Source organism: Papaver somniferum, chromosome 8 (assembly GCF_003573695.1).
Source record: "Papaver somniferum cultivar HN1 chromosome 8, ASM357369v1, whole genome shotgun sequence".
NCBI lineage: Eukaryota > Viridiplantae > Streptophyta > Magnoliopsida > Ranunculales > Papaveraceae > Papaver > Papaver somniferum.
In genome coordinates, this window is record NC_039365.1 from 150,285,432 (window position 1) to 150,291,883 (window position 6,452).

A 6,452-nucleotide genomic window follows, 5' to 3' on the forward strand; every position below is an offset into this window, starting at 1 on the left:
TTCGTATAGGTTAGCTTGAAAGTATTAGGATATGAGACATTACAAGTATTGCGAAGACTTGAAGAAGTAAGAAGCTACAACGACAACATCATCCTTCCACTTGAGGTTAGTGATATTAGTCTTGAACTGTTTCATTCCCTAACGTATCTTTCAAGTCATGCATATTGAAAACGAAACTGCGAATCATGAACACTCTAGATAGACATAGTATTAAGGAATACAATATGAAGTTTATTGCTTAACCATTAAACTTTGTAGATATGACACTGACATAATCTTTTAAATGCTATCGTGATTATGTATGGGTATGAGGTGAGGATTTCATCCTAGGAAACAATATTTTACATGTTTTTTAGGAACTAAGTTCACAAACTTGTTTATGAATCGAAAAGTAAATCGCCAGGTGTTATTGGGATTGCTATTCATTGCATATCTTGTGAACATCCAATATGTGTGATTTAGTATAACCGCTCATGACGTGTTTGTGTTCTTGGTAAAACTATTCACAAAGGCTTGACTTATGTAGTGGTATGACTTTTATTAGTGAAACAGATCTTAAGTAATCACCTGAGATGGTATGATCGAGTTTGTGATTTGTTGAACCGAATCTGGGTAAAGGGGAACCGATCCTATGAAGAGGTGCAACACATCACAAAGGGGAATCGATCCTTGTATGAGGTGCAGCAAGTTTGTAGCAGAAAGGGGAACCGATCCTATGGACATGTGCAACACGTTTTTAGGCAAAGGGGAACCGATCATTTGGACATGTGCAACACATATAATTTAGATACCATATATATGTGGGGAACCGATCCTAGTACCTAGTCAACCGAATTTTGGAAAGCTAGTGTCACTATGCACAATACTCACATGGAGGTAGAACCGAAACTTGTTTTGGTAGAACCGTTAAACCCATGATTTGTGATTGAGTGGTTCTTGATCAATCACATAGTTCTTGAAAGTCATATGAACTAATTCTAAACTTGTTTGTAAGTGTGGAAAATTGGTTTCAAGGTTGTAAGTATGAAAGAGGACTTACAAAGTAAGGATATCGGCATACTTTAAACACGTACAATAATGTTTATCTTTTATTTTTCAAAGTTATTCCTTAATATCTACAAGAAGAAAAATCCCAGGATCGAAATATAAATAAGTTAAGAATCTTTTAATTAAGGTTGTTAATTTTGTTAGAGCATTGCTCAGTCGAACTCGCATGCGTTGCTATCTCAAGCATGTTTGTCAATGTTAGTGATCAAAACTATAAGTCTTGATTTCTAGTCTACTATAGCTAAGTCTCGGACTAGGATAGAAAGTGTAGTTGATCTCAAGGACTTCATGGCGATTCATCATACAAGAAGAATACTACTCAAGGAACCGGTGGAACTTCTCGACAAAAAGGTATGTGAAGACTTGAACTTATCTGTCACTCAAAAGTCTATCTACTCTATCTCCTACTTCTTGAGACAAAAGTCGTATGATATATATAGACTTAGATTATACACATTTGGTATTTCGAGTCGAGTATACCTCGCCTATCTATGTCTCGAAATATGTGTTGGTAAGCGTTTCGCTTCGATCATGTTTATCTTTACCTAGTGACGAAAGTCATGATATGTTTCAATCACTTTGAAAAAAATTTTGACGAGAAATGGTGTAACAACTGTATAACGTCCTCTAAGAATGTTTCAATGGTTGGAATGAGAGTTTAGGTTACATAACCAATGATGGACATAACTATTGTTTTGGAAACACATATGTGCATAAGTCCTATCCCTTGAGCCAAAGTTTGCGAACTTTGTTGATCAATAAAAACCGGAAGAATGGCTTGTTGCCAAGTCCGCAAACTCAGTACGCGAACTGCCAAACTTCTCATCCAGAGAAATTATGCTGGAGTTGACAAACTTTTTACGTGAGAAATTATGTTGGATTTTATCTTCGTCTAAGAAGTTGGTTTCCAAAGACAAAATAAGACCATTAGAGAAGAAGGTATGGTCAAATCACTTTGATAGACAGAAGTATGTGGATTCCTCTCAAGAGGAAAATGGTGGACAAATTGTTGTTCATCACAGCACAAATTAATTGTGTTGTTTGGTAAATCTTGTCTCGTGTGCTTGATCAAAAAGAGATAAGATTGTGTAAAGCTCAGGCTTTAGGAAAAGATTTTTCTTAGGTTTGTTTTTCCTGTCTATAAAATAAAGTAAAGGGTTATTATCGACAATTCTACTCTCTACAGGGTTTAGAATTGGGCGTCCACAAACCTGTTTAAAGGTTGCGAACCCTACATTCCTTTTTCCTCTCTGATATCTTTTATATCTTAAGACTACTTAATGAGATTGTGAATTCCACTCACAAAAAATCAGTTGTTTATAACTGTTCTCTAAGCATCATGTCTTTGGATGAAAAAGATGTCAATATGATTGTTAAGCCATCAATCAAGGAAAAAGAGAAATCTCCAGTAACCCCTTCCTTGAAAATAAAGAGGAGGAATACAAGAAATCCAAGGGATGTCCCTTCTAACTATCAGAAGTTTTCCGATGTTATTGATGAGTTGAAGGAAGTAATAAAGGATATTAGTGAAATAAAGGCTTGCGTTTTAAGATCTTTGGAAATTCAGAAGGCCCTGGTTCGACATCATCAGCCAAGACGGTTTGTTGGTATTGGCTCCTTCCTCCACGAACCTTATATTCCAATGGCTGTTGACGACAAGGAGTTCGGGAATGATAAAGAATTTCTCAAAGATATTGTTGCCTAGTATGTCTTATTTTTGTTTTAGTTGGAAGAATAACTAGTGCTTGAATAGCAATGATTGTGACTACACATAACTATTATTTTTCATCTTCTTGTTCTTTTTTAGGTTTATTGGTATTAAATTCTAAAAATATTTGGAGGATGATGGTTTGCAGTATTTAATCTTTATGATTTGTTATATTGCAATTTGTTATGGGATATTGGTGTTTACGTCCGTGAACTATGTTGTCCCATATTTTGTCAAAAGTAAAGTCGTTCATGATCGACATTCATGCATTGATTTAATGATGAATAGACTTTTGACATGTACAAAAGTTAAGCCTATATTGTCAATTCTTTGATGGAAGATAGGTTAAAATATTTTGTGTTCAAGGATTATTTCTATTAAAAATCGTTATGCAAATAGTGATGGGAGATAAAATGAATCCTTTTGTATTCCACAGTATTGATCTTCACTAATCCATATTTTATGTAATACTGTGAGGCTCCGTAATATGTCTTATGTTGAGCACGATACAACCAAGTTGATTATTTTTTGATTAGCTTTGTTGGTTGTTCCATAAGGTACTTTATGTTGAGCATTCTTGAACTAAATTAATCATCTTGTTTGATTATTTATTTATTGCTCCATAAGTATTTTTATGTCGAGCAAAACAAATGACAATTAAATTGATTACTTTTGTAATTAGTTTGATTGTGTATTCCAATTAGATTAATTATGAGTTCTCTTGTAATTAATATAGTTGAGTATTTTCATACTCCGTAAGATTCCTCTTATGTTGAGTATATGAACGACTATACTATTCATTTTCTGATGGGTGTGTTAGTCGTATGCTCTGTAAATTCTCTTATGTCGAGCATAATCAATTAAGTTGATCACTTTTGTGTCTAATTTGATTGCGTATTCTGATTAAATTAATCATGGGCTTACTTGTGATTAATTTGATTGAGTTTTTGGATATAGAAAATCAATCTCATGGTTTTTGGTGTCCAATAAAAATCCTTCTTTTCTTTTGAAATTAAGGTCGCTCTTGTTGTTCCCTTGGGAATGACATCTAATGGGGGAGAGTTCTTTTGAACTTGTGCTTAATAGTCATATCTTGAGGGGTGTGCGGCTGTGGAATTTTAAAGGGTTTATCTTGTATCTTTACACTCCTTGATGAATGCTATTAGCTTCCGCTATATGATTGCATCTAAATTAGATGGTATGTATTTTTTCTTTTAGTCATGAAATGTCTCTGTTGATAGTGGATTTTCGACAAGGGTGAAAATTATAAAATCATGATACTGCATGTTTCTGACCCGGCTTCAGGAACACATGTGACGATTCATATTTTACGATCCGTGAACCGTTTTCACAATCTCTGATCGAGTATCTCTCAGAGCCACGTTGAATATGATTCTCGAAAGGCCTCCCCCTTTCTGAGCGTTCGATGTTGTGCATTTCATCGTGTCCCTCTATGTAGAAGAAAGATTGGGCGGTCCTCCATACATAATTGTTTGTTGAGAGGACAGGACGTCGGTGACACTCGTTGTTCCCTGACTACATAGAGGTACCTGCCTCTACATAGAAGAACGGTTGGGCGGTTCTCCGTAAGATTGAGAGCAATAACGCCTTCAGGACGTCGGTGATACTCACTGTTCCCTGACTATGTAGAGAGAACGTGTATAGACCCAGACGGTTCTCCGTAAGATTGAGAGCAATAACGTCTTCAAGGCATCGGCAACACTTGTTGATTCACTGACTATACACAAGAGATTAAATTCTACCGTGACATTAACCACTGAATTCCTAGAAGATAATCTATCTTATCTCATTACTCCTATTTCATGATCGAAATGGTAATAGATAAATGTATTACTCCGATTTCATGATCGAATCCACGTCTGATCTCATGAAATGGTAATAGATATTACTCCAATTTCATGGTCGAACCCACGGATGGTCTCATGAAATGGTAATATCACCACTTATTTTATTACTACGATTTCATGGTCGAATCCACGATCCCATGGAATGGTAATACCTATTTTATTATTCCGAATTCATGGTTGAATCCACGGTTGATCCTATGAATTGAAAATAAAAAACTACTCACTGTTATTACTCAGTTTCATGAATCATTCTCCGCTGAATTTTATATATTATTAATAAATACTCAAAAATCGGGCATCTGGACCATCACTGAGTAAGCCCCACAAAAATGGTGCGAGTGTACTCGAAAATGATGCACGACTGAGCACCCGGATGCACGAACGAGTGTCCAAAAATATGAAATAATGAGGAATCCTTCGAAAAACAGGAGAAAACAATAAATATTAATAAAATAATAAGAGGCGCCCAAGGTCGGGCCCACCAGTCGGCCGGTCGGCCGTGCCCTAGCCATGGTCGGTCCGTGCCTCTCCCATTATTTCCCTTATTTCTTGTTATTTCGTGAACTCACGAAAACTCCTTGGTTTTACCAACTTTCCTTGTTTTGCAAAACTCGTGAATTCTCCATAACTTGGTGGATTCACGAAATAATATAATAAAATAAGGAGAGGTGTGCGGGACCGGGTAACCTAGCCGGCCGGCCATGCCTAAGCCATTGACGGTCCCACACCTAAATATCCTTAGCTTTTTATAATAATTATTATTTCCTAATCTCACGAAACTCTTCCGTTTCAAAAAAACTCATGGATTCTCCATAACTTCAAGGATTCATGAAAAATAAATATCATAAATTAGGGAAAGGTGTGCGGGACCGGGCAACCTAGCCGGACGGCCATGCCCTAGCCATGGCCGGTCCCACATCCTGCAATCCCTAATTTTCCATAATTATTATTTTCCTCAATTCATAAAACTCCCGGGTTTGAGCAAAATTCATGATTTCTCCATATTTTCTCAAATATTGCTCAAATCACGAAAAACGAAAAGCCAACATAGTCCCACGACTGGCTAGCCTCTCACGGAAATTTCAAATATTAAAACACTTTCATTTTAATATTTTCAAAATATTGATGAATTGAGCATACATGCTCATTCCAACAAAAATCGAGAATTCTCAGTCGAGATGAAACTCTTCTGAAAATTCACTATGTTGCTCGAACGCGCATTAGGAATAATGAAACTCTCAGTATGGAAAAACGGACACCACGGAAACACATGCATGCCTCCATGACCAACCAGAGTCATTTTTAGGGCTTGCACAAGGCCGGTCCCACACGTTCTCATAATTCTAACCTAATTTGCTCGATTGCTCATATTGGGCCCTAACTCTCTCCAACCAACTGGAGGATTCTCCAAATGACCAACAACCGGTCACGTGACCAACAAGAGCCGGTCCCATGCCCTCTTGGTCGGTCCTCACCTCTCACACCTAGGTTTTATCACCTAATGCTGAACCCAGCAATATTTCAAAAAATGGTGAAACCGGCATTGAATCATCGTTCTTTCACCAACTCTCAAACTGAGAACCCTGGTGCATGCTCACTCGAGCACCGGGCATCACATGGACACTCATCATCCCATGTGGACGGTCCCTCTTCACTCATGACCAATTTTCAGCAATTCACCAATTTTTGAAGGATTGATCAAAAATTAGGTTTTCGAACAAATGCTTCACGAATCACTATTCTGAGCAAGTTCAAACACAAAATTATGTTGATTCAGTAATCAACATCCAAAATTAATAATATTCGGTAATTCACCAATATTTTTGATT